Consider the following 13,460-nt stretch of genomic DNA (forward strand, 5'->3'; position numbering starts at 1 on the left):
GGGAAGGACGACAAGGGCAAAACACAGAAGGGGATCACGAGGTGGATCCAAGCAATCAAACTTGCCATCCATGTGCTCTTCCCGACCAGATCTTCGCCGGATTCACATCCACCGCTAGGTTCTGCTTACATGAGAGTCGCCTGCAATTACTGGCAGACACTACCAGCTCTTCACCATCCCGAGTGGCAGCAACAGAGGCGAGGATTTGGATTCTGTGGGAGGGTTTGAGGACCCAAACCAGGTGGACCCTAGAGCTTCTAATAAGCAAATTGAATCAAAGGCATACATAGACCCATCAATTGCAGAGATACCCTTGTGAACAACGAGAGGTGAGAAAGGTGAGAGATTGAGAGGAGCTGAAGAGAGAAGACGACGAACACCAATTTCTCTTATTCTCTCCTTTATTTTTCTAATAATTTCTCTTTTATTTTTGTCATGCTACACAAACAAGTGCAACATTTTCATTTAAAAAAATTATCTATCATATTACAACCTCTCGTAGACAAAATTTTCTTTAAAAAGCAGTGAAGATGAGCAACTCGAAAGTTTGGACGTTCATAGTCTCCTCATCCCGGTACTTGGCTGGTACACACTGATTACGTGCAGTGCACCACTCATTCACCTCAGTTGATGATCCTAGAATGTGGACAACCCATTCTGGAAAGTCGGACTGTCATGATCACTTTATTATGGACCACATTTGTAGGCTATCTGATTTGCCAGACATGATGGACTCATCCGGTCATCCATGCTACACGAGAACCAGTTTTATGCAACACTTTTTAGAAACTATACAAAATTGGGCCACACAAAAATGGAAAGGACAAAAAATACCATAACTTTCAGTTTTTTTTGTATGATTAAAACCATGAAAATGAGCAGAAGCACAGAACGAAAAATCCCCGACTGTCTCCAGCATCACCAAACCATTAGACCCACCAATTGATAAGAAAAAAAAGGATTACAATTTCCATAGACCATGTTGATGGACCGGAGCTGGTCACACACATTTAACTACTGGAGTTTGGTAAATTGGTGGTACGTATTCAATTCATCTCCATTATTAACCACAACAAATATTCAAGATGACAAAAGCACCCTATGAATGAAAACCAAACTTAAAATAAGGCCCATTCAGGGCCAAACAAATAATACCTTATCCTTGAAAACGGTTCTCGCCCTAATCATGGCACGATCCAACCATTTGAGTAAACAGGTAAAAGAATAAAACAAGAACGGGCAATACATGAGAGAGAGAGAGAGATCACAAACCAAGTGTGCAGAGATTGAGCCGGAGTCGCCAATATCACGACGGGAAAGGGAAAAAGAAAAAGGAAAGGAAGATGCATAGTCTTCATTCTTCAGCTTAATTCAGTGCCTTCCATGCTTTCTTCCTCCCTTAGAGCTGGAAATTAACAAAACCGAGACAGCATTCTGGCATTTAGCCAGACTTACAAGCTAGCTGAAGCAGCCAACGCTACTCAATCTTGCTGGTCCGGCAAAGCAAGCTTACCATGCAGGAAAATCCCAAGCTAGCTCACCCTCCGACCCTGCAGAAACAAGAAAATAAATTAAGTGAAAGAAAGGGGAGAAATCGTCAGCCTTAGGCAAAGAATCCAAGCTAAATTCGAAACATGATCCAAAAAGTGTCAAAATGTAAGAAAATGCGAGCTGACAAATATACCCCCAAAAAGATTAACATGGTCAGAAAGAGGGTATGGATTAGGTCTGGAAAACGACCCCGGCTCTCCACAAGAATGAGCCAAGCTTGAACACATCTAACTCGGCTCCTTTAACAACCTTAATTTGGATATGATAAAATGGTAGATATAGTTCAATCATGGCACCTATAGACCTTACAAGAAAATCACCCCTCCAAAACGAGCTCCAACAAGAAATCCTTGCACTCTAAAGAGTTTTTTGAAAGGCAATCTGGGGTTAGGCAGACCCCCAACAGTTATTATTCAAAGTACCACTGGGTTTTGAACCTGCAAAGTCCCACCACAAGGAGACGTGCACTTACAGCTCCTACCAACCATGCGGAGCCCCGTTGGTATTCTAAAGACTCTTGTAGACAAGGATCGGGGCAAAAGATGACCGAAAGCAATAGCAATTTTGTCCAACAATGGCTGCCATATATCTACCAAGAAGGGCAATTTTGTACAATAACGGCAGCCAAAGATAGAGTGAAAAAGATTGTGTAACAAACATTTCTCATGAAGGCATCTCAAAAGTTGCCCAGAAGAAATTGGCACACTTTTACCTTTGATAGACAAAACTGTAGTGGCATTAAAGGTGCAACTGTCATTGTGAATGTACCACATCACAATTTGCTGTAGATAATGTCACATTACGAGCACTGGCTGTAGAAGTACCCTGCTCAAGGTTTTATAAAGGCCAAATTCAATGTGAGGCAGTTGTGTCCAAGGCCAAGGTATACATATGCCCAAGTGGGCGACACGTGTAAAAAGTTAAAAACAGCAACTTTCCCTAAACTTTCCCACACCTTTTAGTTTTCCTACAATTCACATATTGTAACTTGTTGATGCATTGATATCTAAATTCAGCCGTGCCTACACTTTATCTTATCAACCATTTTTATGTTAAGTGGAAGACAGGTATCAGGTAACAATTAGTATCTATAGATGATCATGTGATGGTAAGGCGTAAAAGGCATATCTGCATTGTTCTGGCAAAATTGACTACACATTTATCAACAGAATATGTTACTGAGATAACTGACCACTGAGGAAGATGCATATAAACTTTCTGAGCATACAACATTGCCAGTAACAAAAAAAGTGTAAGACCAGACTATTTAGAAGGATATTAATAATTTAAGGAAAAATGTATGAAAAACAAAATCTTCAAAAATACACAATCAAGGCAGCAAAGAAAGTAAATATTCGAAGTGCAAAAACAGAAAAACGGTCAAGGTGGCATCAGAATAAGGGTGCTCACCATAATGTGTATGACTTCTAGCCTAATGTGATGCGTGCCTCAGTAGTTTTGTGTGCAAAGTGTTGCTTCCTACATGTGAACTTCACATAAGCTTTAAGCTTGTTATGAAAGAAAAGTAGGCCAGGTGAGTGATCTTGGCAACAACATAATGGTTTACAATCCAGCCTTATAGTCACGGTTTATGCTCAAAGCATTTGCACAAGAGTGGGATGTCCAAAACTCAAGACTCCAGGCAAAGAATCCCGCATTGTAACATACAAACAATTAATAGGCAGGCATACAAATAACTAGTCAACAGGGTAACAAAAAAAAAAAGATTGCCAACTTTGATAATAAGTACTAAAATTCTAGAAGAGACTAAAATATACGTTGAGAAGATTGTCAGGAAAAATTTTCTTGAGTGAAGGGAAATTAACACCCCTGATCACCCATAGTGCTAATTCATGCTTTACAAACGGGAAAGTTTTTCAAGGCATATGAGCAACAGAAGCTACTTTATACATCATATACCCAATAATATCAATCATGACATGGATCAATCCAATCAAGTCCTAGCATAGCCATTATCTTTGCAGCCTGTTACAAAGAATATCATGAATTATCTTTGAAGTTAGCCATTATCTTTGCAGCCTGTTACAAAGAATACCATGAATTATCTTTGAAGTAAGCTATATAGTTTTAAGATTCAACTTGGCGACCTAATCATAGAACCATATGCCTGAGAACAATCAGAGAAGTTATCCTCAGATGAAGACTTGGAGTTTAACTGAAGTTAGTGACTCAGAGTACAAGAGTCCCACTCAGGCTGCTCTTATCTTGGAAATTAGCTCAAAACATTGAAGTAAAAAATTGGAGTTTGACTGAGGTTTACTCGGAATACAGCCTTCAAAATCCACTCTTAATTTGGAAATCAGCTAAAACATCAAAAGTAAATACTAAATAGTAAGCAGCCTCAGTAGCCTTGGTAGAGTTAAGTGGGGTACACCACTACCAATGAACATACCCTTACCTGAGAATAATACAAGGCTATATTAAAGAGCTCAGACCAAGTCAAATAGGTATGCTGAAGTAAACTACAAGCTTTTACCTTTATTGATAGAAAAGAAAATCAACAGCCAAGCACTTGAGATTCATCCAGTTACTATATGATTGATTAAGTGAATGCCACTGGCCCCAAATCTTCATCGTCTAAAACAACTTCGGTTTAAGCTGGATAGTAGACATTGTAATAAATAACTAAAATATGATCCACTAAGCTCAACCTAAATATCGTGACCAACTACAACATGAAAAATGGACAGAGGTCCAGCTAATCGACAACATCTTAAACTAATGCCAGCTTCAACAAATGCTTTATGCTTTTGATATTTTGCAGTAGGAAAGTGTTAAAGACCAACTTGATGGTGACACCACCTGTGGCATTTGGTATAGCTGACAAGGACGAACCTTTGCAAACAAATAGTTCGATTCAATCCAAGACATAATATTAATAAGTTATCTCAAAAACTACTATTAATAAGAAGAAAGGAAATCGAAAAAGCACATAATGGGGCAAAAATATGATACTAGGGTGGGTCAGAATTGAACCATCTTAACCAAGGAATCTCGGTTACTAATCCCGCTTAGGGCAACCCATAGCTTGACCATAAAAGTCAAAAAAGAAAAAAAAAAATAGTGCAGAGAGAGAGAGAGAGACCCAATAAATTAATTATTCCAGGGCATTATTTTCCTGAACACCGGATACTGTATTTGAATAAAGATGGTTTTGCGTTTTTCCTCTTCAAACGACTTTCTTTTCCGGTATTGATACACACGCCTACTTTCATTACAAATTTAGAAAATTTTCCCATAAGCAAAACATGGGCTGACTGTAGAAAAGTTAGAAATCAAAAAACAGTTAAAGGACATATTCATGATATACAATAAATGACAGCGCAAGCATTCACAGAACTGTAAATGTTCCTGAACAAAAGTACACAGCTAGCTTCATTGAAACGGCACTTTGTTTTGCGTCCATGTACATTTGCAAGCAGTTATACAAGGAAATGAGGAAGAGCAACACGCGTGGTCATTAACTTTACAATAAGAATGGATTAAGCGAAAACCTAATAATACAATTCGACCTTGTTTCCAAAATGACCGTAGGACAACGATATAGTAGCTACTATGGAGTGACAAATGACTTAAATGATCAAAATTAAGTGGGTTATAATAACTAAATCAGTGATCAAAGGCCCTAAAAGTTTAAAACCACCATCATTTACACTTACATTTACAATCATGTGAACCTACTGTGCAGACCTCGTGGTCAAGGCGACCTACGTGGAGCAAGATAACATTAAAATATTAAACACGAAACACCGCCAACGATCTCCCACAAAGTCAAACCCATTGTACACCATATGAGCACATATTTTTCCAAAGGAAAAGCAAGCTATCTGGGCTCATAACACACCGCTTCTTTTAAAAATAATGTCTGAGTGTGACTTCCTAAACCGTGAAAGCGGGGATGGGCGATATATACGAGGCAAGCTAGAGTCTAGATTAGATACGCGCACCATATGGGAATGGGACCACCAAACCAATAAGGCCACAACCTGACAATTAATGTCTACTTGGCCCTACACTCCAGCACTCCAGCGAAAGCAAGAAAGGGGCAACACGCGTATGAGCGTTACCCAATTTCCAAGGCTTCAACGGTCTTTAAAGGGTTCCAAGTACAGTTACCACAGGCTAAATAGTAAATACACACCATCCTCATCATGCAACTACGAACCTTTCTGAAGGGTTACCCGAACGCCTGTTTTCGTCAAAATCACCAACCCGAGAGCTGAAACAGTGAAACCCGTACCCTTCAGAAAGGCCCCTTTTTCAGACAAGAAAGATCATCGTCAGATGGGTTTGAAAGGACGGGTCGAGGTTGTTCAGGGGCACGCCGCGCGAGTCGTAAATGCCGATCTATTGGCTCGGCCGCGCGAGAGAGGGAAGGACAGGAGGGTCAGGACTCGGGGTAAAGAAAGGAGGTGTCAATTCGTGGACAGGCGGGTTATGTATTTGAGAAATTTCTTGATATTTCAGGTCAGGTACCAACTTTCCCTAAATTCTAAATCCTCAAATAACCAACCTCTTTCAAACAAAACAGTGGAAAACTTTTAAAGTTTCATAAAAATCCCTCGTGGAGTGCGACTCTCCTTCCCACCCTCGTTCCCTTCAGAAAGGGGATGAGAAAAGGAAGTGTCAATTCGTGGACAGGCGGGTTATGTATTTGAGAAATTTCTTGATATTTCATGTCAGGTACCAACTTTCCCTAAATTCTAAATCCTCAAATAACTAACCTCTTTCAAACAAAAACTTTTAAAGTTTCATAAAAATCCCTGGAGTGCGACTCTCCTTCCCAGCCTCGTTCCCTTCAGGAAGGGGATGAGAAGCAAGATGCCTCTCACAATCCCAGAGCGACGGCCACTTCTCCCCCAACTTGATCCTGGGCAAGAATAATAGAAGGATCCAGTGGCGTAGCTAGGATTCATGTGAGAGGGGAGGGGAGGGGGGGGGGGGGGGGGGGGGGGGGGGTTCGGGGGCAGCGCCCCCCGAATTTTTTTTTGAGATAAAATAAAAAACGGCTACAATTATTAATAAAAATCTATTTCATATGGACGAATCAAACTATTTTCTGCAGTCAGGGCTGCGCTAGGCTATAAAAATGGATAAAAATCTATTTCACATGGAATCAGGGCTGGGCTTTAAGAAAAAAAAATTTACTGTTTCGGTGTGTAGTCCAAAGCAACCATGGATGGTCCAGCACGGTGATACAATGAGACTGGAGATCCCTACAGAACGTCATAAGGAAAGGCTGGAGCCTTTCAAGTGGACGTTATTGACTGTTTTTGTGGGAAGCAATCAAGCATATTAGGGAACTTCGATCTCTATGGAAGTTCACATTTCGTATCAAGTTCTCTTCTCACTCCAAGCCTCTTTTTGATTCACTTGAACAATATAGCGGAGATGTCCCGAATCCTTCACGGTGGACCATGGAAAGTGGCAGAACGCACCTTGGTTACACACAAATGAACACCGGGCATGGATTTAAAGCTATAAGCGTCGAACCGGATTCTGCTAAGAATCTGACTTCCTAGACTCTGCCATTTGCTGGACTTGAGATGTTTTTGAAGGAATAGGAATGTTCCCTTCAAGGTATTCTATTAGATGTGAAGAGCCATAAGAGGGCGATGGAGCATATGCGTCTCGATTTCATTAAATTTTGTGCCAAAAGTCCTCATTTAAGATGATGTCTATGAGCAAAAGATTCGTTTTTGCGGACATTGTGGATCGAATTATTATTCGACGATCACATGCCCAAAACACCAACCTCGTGCCGAGAAAACGGAACCCCCTATGCATCGACCCAACAAAACCTTTCAGATTCGAAACCCTAAGGCGGTGCAAAGTAATAGATTAAAGGTTCTCCAAAGTGGCATTGTCGAGGGATTCAGTTCTCTATCAATCTGATCAGGTCGACAATGATACTTTGGAGGTCGACAAGGCTATCAAGGAAGAGGATGAGTCAGCAGGTAACCACCTTGCTGATGATGTGGGCAATATCAATCAGCGAACGCCCCCCCCCCTCCACCTTGCAAGTCAAAGACAGATAATCTATTCCTGTCAAAGACGTGCAGAGTTTTCAATTCCAGTCCGTGTCTACGCAAAAAGAAAATGTCTCACCTGCCAGAACGGGACAAGACCACGGTGCAACAGGGTGTGCTCACCAAAAATCGCAGACGCTATAAAAAGCTGGCGTCTTCGACAGCGTGAATCCCCCCTGCGTGAAGTGGGTTCCTCACGTCCTACAGTTCGAGAGGAGCGTCTCCAACGCAGACTAACAGTCACAGCTACGGGCCCTGTGATCACACAGTGTCTTCTCCCTCAGGTCAGTCTCACAGCCCCATCTGTGAATTGACCAACACCTCCTGTTCGTGTGTACGAGGCCAATTTTTTGGCTGTGGAAGAATCAAGCCAAGGGTGTAAGGGCTGGGTTCCTTACGTAATTTTTGTACAGTTGTTTTTCTGCATTTCCTAAAATACAGTTAGGGTATCGAAAAAACAATTCCTATTTCACTCTTTCTAAGACACGTGATGGAACTGTGTGGACAAAAGAAAGGGACAAGGGTATTTTTGACATGTTAGAGTATTCAAACTCTCGTTAGGTTGAGAATAGTGATAAGTCAAGTCAGGCTCTTATTTGACAATTGGTAGAAAAACTTGGGCTGGGACAGAAAAATTCAGAAACGAATTATTTTTTTTTTTGGGAATTATAAAGGTCGGTTCTAATAAATGATTTCCCTATTTTAATTCGTACAGAAACAGGCCGCTGACACGGTGTCCAAAATTCCAAATGTGGAGATCGTTGTCGTTGTCAGATCACGGTTCAAGGCAAAGATTAGCAAGATTTGGAGTGCCCTTGCAATACTGAATTACTGACTGTGTCCTCCCTGATGCGTGCTGACAGTAGAGAAGAAAAAAAAGGGTCGTCGTTAGAACAGTGGAGATTGAAGATACATCACGTGCCATGGCCTCTCCGGGTATGGTGAAAGGTAATCGACCAAAGGACAAGGCTGGCTCAGCTGGACTCCAAAGCTTCCCCGGATTTTAATTGGATCAGAAGAAAACCCCTATCTTCTCTACCATAAGCTTGACCAAGAAGGTGGGGCCTCCTAGTTCTAGCCAGGAAACGCGGTTTGACCAGGAAACTAAGGAGAGAGAGAGAGAGAGAGAGAGGTGTTTTTGGGTGTACAAGATGAGGTAGCAAAAACCTGCCATTGTCTTCAGAAGGTTGGGTTCTCTTGGAAGAGACAAAAGGGCCACAAAAGTAGAGAAACACAAACATGCACAGTGTTTTCTTTCCTTTTTCCCAAGTGGTCTTCATATCCATGCAGCAGGAAATGACCAACCGACCCAATGGGGAACGAAGGTAAGCACTATTGAAGCATACAAAGAACATTAAGTTTGTTAGCCGGCCTTGGTAGTGCTACAGTCGAGGGCAGAAAGATAATGTTATCAAAGAAAATCCACTAAAAGATAACATTATACCCTGTTTAGCACTATGTGTCTATGAGACAGAAAATCATAGATAGGCGTTCAATAACGGTCACATGGCCCCCGAACCTGAAAAGACCAACATACCCCAAGAATGCCGTTGCCATTCTCATTTTACACGACCATTCGAAAAGTTGGTAAAAGCACCCCGTCTCATTTTCGAGATAGCACAAAGAACGGTGACCACCAAAAATTTGTAGAATCATAAGAATTATGATGGTTCAATTTTCTCAATTCCCGCCCACACAGCGCGAAAATCGGTGATAGACACGAGGTGGTCCATTACCAAAACTCGAAGGACAATCCTTTTATTTCTCGGGACGCAAATCAGCCTCGTTCTGTGCTTCAATGCAACCGCAAAAAAACAAGAACACGACAGAACCACATAACTAAAAGATTAAAGCAACTGTATCGCCATAATCGATGAAATGGCAATAAGAAAAAGAAAGGAAAGGGAAACAAAGCGAAAAAAAAAGCAAAAAAACCCGCACACCAAGTTACTGGAAAAAGTGGAATGACAAGAGAAAGGGTAATAAAGGAAGGAAGGGAAGCGGCAAAATCGCTTCTCTGAGCGCCATTAAGCAATAATGAGTACGCTGACAGGACGGGCGACGGCGTCTTCCAAGTCTGCTTTCTCGCCACCACTTTTATCAAGATATCGTTAATGAACGAGGACAGAAGACGCAGGAAAGAAAATCCCCGGGGGTAGGAAAAAATCGGACCCACCGCCGTCCGCTTCACAGTCAGAGCGTTCACTGATACCATACCAACTCAGTATTTTCAAATACGGAGAGAAAAGGAAGATGAATTCCAAAATCTAAACCAGAATCCAATACGAGAACAAAGGGCCTACATTAAAGTCAAGTTTTCCCTTTTCCAAACAACGAAATTCGGGAAATTTTCCAGGAGTCTGGAACTTTGATCGGAAACGCACAGGGGATTAAAGCGAAACAGTATTTTCACTATTGACACAGCTTGGATGTCAACGGAAACAACGATGACGTTCAACAGCATTAACGCCAAACACTATTTAGGGAGAAAAGAGAGGATGGAAAACGTAACACGAAGGAGACAGTGGATGATCAAAGGCCCCATCGAAACAAGACAGAAAAGCGAGAATTGGCTGATATCGCAACCCAATAACTTCAATCTCGCAGAAAAATAATTTTTTTTCAACTCAGGAAGGGCGAGAAAGAAAAGAAAAAATCACTACGGGATCTCAGAGCCGAAACGAAAAGGCAAAACGAGTTTCACAACAAGAACCCCAGCCCTAAACACTAAAAACACACAGTCCGTCATCTTCGTCGCTCAAAACAATCGGAAGCTTCATTTTCAGATGAGCGAGAAAAAGGAAGCGGAAAAACTCGTAGCGCAAGAACGAGACTCAAAGCGATAGTGGAGATCGCATGAATGCAAAATTTCCCGACTCAAAGAAATCGTCGAGATCGTCCACCTTCACTATAAAAAGTAGAAACCTTTAGAAAGAAAGGGGAAGAAAAGGAAAACTGGTGCTATCTTTCCCTTCGAAATAGCGATTCTCCTCAACGCAGAGAACTCCTGTCTCCGAGTTGCATCAAAATCGTGTTTCGATCCTTGCATTGGCACTCCAAAACCTAAAACTTCATTTTTCGAGTAAAATGAAGCATAAAATCCCAGAAAAAGTGGGAAACATAGCAATATGTGGCCCCCAAAAAACGATATAGCCATCCAAACGCATCCGGGGCCCATATTAACCACTCTACACCACAGAAACCTTCCCAGAAAGAATACAGAAACACTAAAAAAATAAAGGCAAAGAAACTTAATCACCGATCCTAAACGCGCAGGTATCATCATTCTCCAAACCGAAACGAAGATCGAGAAACGGTTACCTCTCTCACGGAGACGACGCGAATCCACATCTCGACTTGTCGAGATGACACCGAAACCCTTCCTCTCCCCCTCTTTCTCCAGTTTCTCCCTCGCCTTCTTCTTCTTCTTCGTCGTCGTCGTCGTGGTTCACAGAGAGATCTCCGGCTTCCGAAGGAAGAAGAGTCCCTATTTCATCCCCGGAACCCTCACACGCTCCGTTCATACGTGACATCTCCCACCTCCGCTAACGATAATTTCCATCTAATAATAACTCATCAATAATCACAGAAAAAAGGAGAGAAAGAGAAAAATCGTATCAGCAAAAAGGAAGGAGGGAAGGAAGGAAGGGAGGGAGGAAGAAGGCGGGCGTCTCGGACGTCACGGATTTATATATTCCGAAAAAATCCTAAAACGCCAATTCGAGCCACATGCCCGCCGAAGCGATCTGTCTCCCTCGCTCTCTTTAAACTATCTTTTGAATATTTTTAGTTGATTATACTTTTGGCCTCCATTGTTGGATATATTACGCTAGTACCCTTCCGTTCCCCCGAAGAATAGGAGGGCTTGGCTCGCTTTCAGTTCGAAGTATATTTTTGGAGGCTTTCCTTCGCCTGCCCTTCGTCCTTTCCATTAATGACGGAGGTGTATTCAATGGTACGAATGAAATGACAGGATTACCCTTGTTCGGGTAAGGCTGATAAATGAGACGAGCAACTCGTGGTTCGGGTTAGGGGTGGCAAAATCTGACCCGACCCGCCAACCCGCTTATTAGCCGGGTTAGGGTTTGGCTTAAACGGGTTCGTGTCCTAAATGGTTCGATAACCCATTTATTAAACGGGTCAGGTTCGTGTTAGGGGTATGCTAACTCATCAACCTGTTTGACCTGTTTAATAAACGAGTTAGGCGGACGGGTCAACCCGTTTACACAAACCCGTCAACCCGCAAGAGAGCAATAGCCAACCCACGTCGCCTGAGCTGCAGCCAGAGGTCACTACACCGCCAGCCAGCCGAAAGGCCACTGACGCTGACAACCATCCCCCATTAGCATCATGATTGGGGTCAAAGGAAGAAAACATCGGCCAATGCTTGGTGACCCACGTTGTTTACCGATGACCATTCGACAACCCTACGATGGCGGCCTCCAAAAGAGGTCTTTGGAGCCTTTCATCGACGGCAGCCTGATGACAGACCATCGTTGAGACCGAAGAGAGGAAAAGCTCCTTCTGACAGCAAACTTCGTCGACATGATGATTAACCTCGATGAGACATAGGACATCGTCGGCGAGACAATGAGCCCCGACGAGCATCCTATCAGAAAACCCCTTTCCAACAAAAGGGGTTCTGTGTCAGCAGCTACCAGAAAAAACTCGAAAACCCCTATCGACGTCGTGTAATCGGGTGTCGACCCGACCCGTTTATTAAATGGGTTAACCGTGCCGTGTCGGGTTACCCGTTTAATAAACGGGTCGTGTTTGTGTTTGCCACATCCGACCCGTTTAATAAACTAGTCATGTTCGGGTTGAGGTATTCTGACCCGCCAACCCAACCCGATTGCCACCCCTAGTTCGGGTCCTGAAGAACTTATTCGAACTCGAAAAATAAGCTTGGCAAGCCGAATATATTGTATGTCAGATGTAATAAAAGTTTCATTTTTTGAACGATTTTTATTTTTCCAAGAAATACGTTTAGAGTTTCAATCTAATTATTTTAAATGCATGTTTTTCAGCCCTTAAGAGGTTTGGTGTGGTGAGTGGTCTAGGTTCAAGCATCATCCCTTGCACAAGTCGAAGCCTGGTGACTTTCTAAGGACAGTGATAAGTATGGCAGGCAGAGACTGCGCGGCTAGGTCTCTCTTGAGAGGGTTTCTTCATTTAAGTTCCAAAATACAATGTATTTTTTTTTTGTAAATTAATTAGTTTTTAGCTTGACTCAATAAATTCAAAATTCAAATCCTATTATTTTTGGCTTTGAAACAATGCATTCCTTTTTTTCAAATGAACTAGCTCAAACTCTCATCATGAACTCAAGTCGGACTCAACTTTTGGCATAAAAAGAAGCCATGCTTGAGGGTTTAAGTTTATTAGGCTCATTTACCAGCCCTAGTACTTTTACCATGGAAGAGAGGAGGTGAGCAGGAATACATGGAGCGATCTGCAGATAGGTAGCAGCGTGGGGGTGAGGTGGGGTTTATGATGATGCAAGTTGCTAAGTAAAAAGCTCATGCCTTGTCTATATATCGCATGCAGCACAACATTACTCTTTAGCAACCTCAGTAAGCAAGTTTAAGTGTGTGCGCAACTTCTCAATTTCATCTACTAAGATTCAAAAGAGAAGTAATGAAAGCAGGAATTTGGGAGCTCTCAATTCCATTCTTCCAAACAACAGACAAATATGTTGTGAATGCCTCTCAATCCCTCCAATGTCATCCTCCCAAACACAGCCTTAACCGCTTTTAAGAAGGAAAACGAATCAGCTTCACGTTGAAGGTGGTTATTTCAATTACTTGAGTTAAAGGATAGTCCAGGCTAAGATGTACCCTCATAGGTTGAGCAGACCTG

At 42.1% G+C, this 13,460-nt stretch overlaps 1 long non-coding RNA gene across 1 annotated transcript; it reads right to left on the minus strand.

The window, feature by feature from the left end:
• Positions 1–1,039: 1,039 nt before the first annotated feature.
• On the minus strand, positions 1,040–11,320 carry LOC149838860 (uncharacterized). The gene is made up of 2 exons (XR_016431995.1): positions 10,923–11,320; positions 1,040–1,550 (listed from the first exon to the last, which is right to left on the minus strand). It is a non-coding gene; the product is annotated as an uncharacterized LOC149838860 (long non-coding RNA).
• Between the last annotated feature and the right edge of the window lie 2,140 nt (positions 11,321–13,460).

The sequence above is a fragment of the Nuphar pumila genome, chromosome 5, assembly GCF_984573655.1.
Source record: "Nuphar pumila chromosome 5, dmNupPumi1.hap1.1, whole genome shotgun sequence".
NCBI classification, from domain to species: Eukaryota; Viridiplantae; Streptophyta; class Magnoliopsida; order Nymphaeales; family Nymphaeaceae; genus Nuphar; species Nuphar pumila.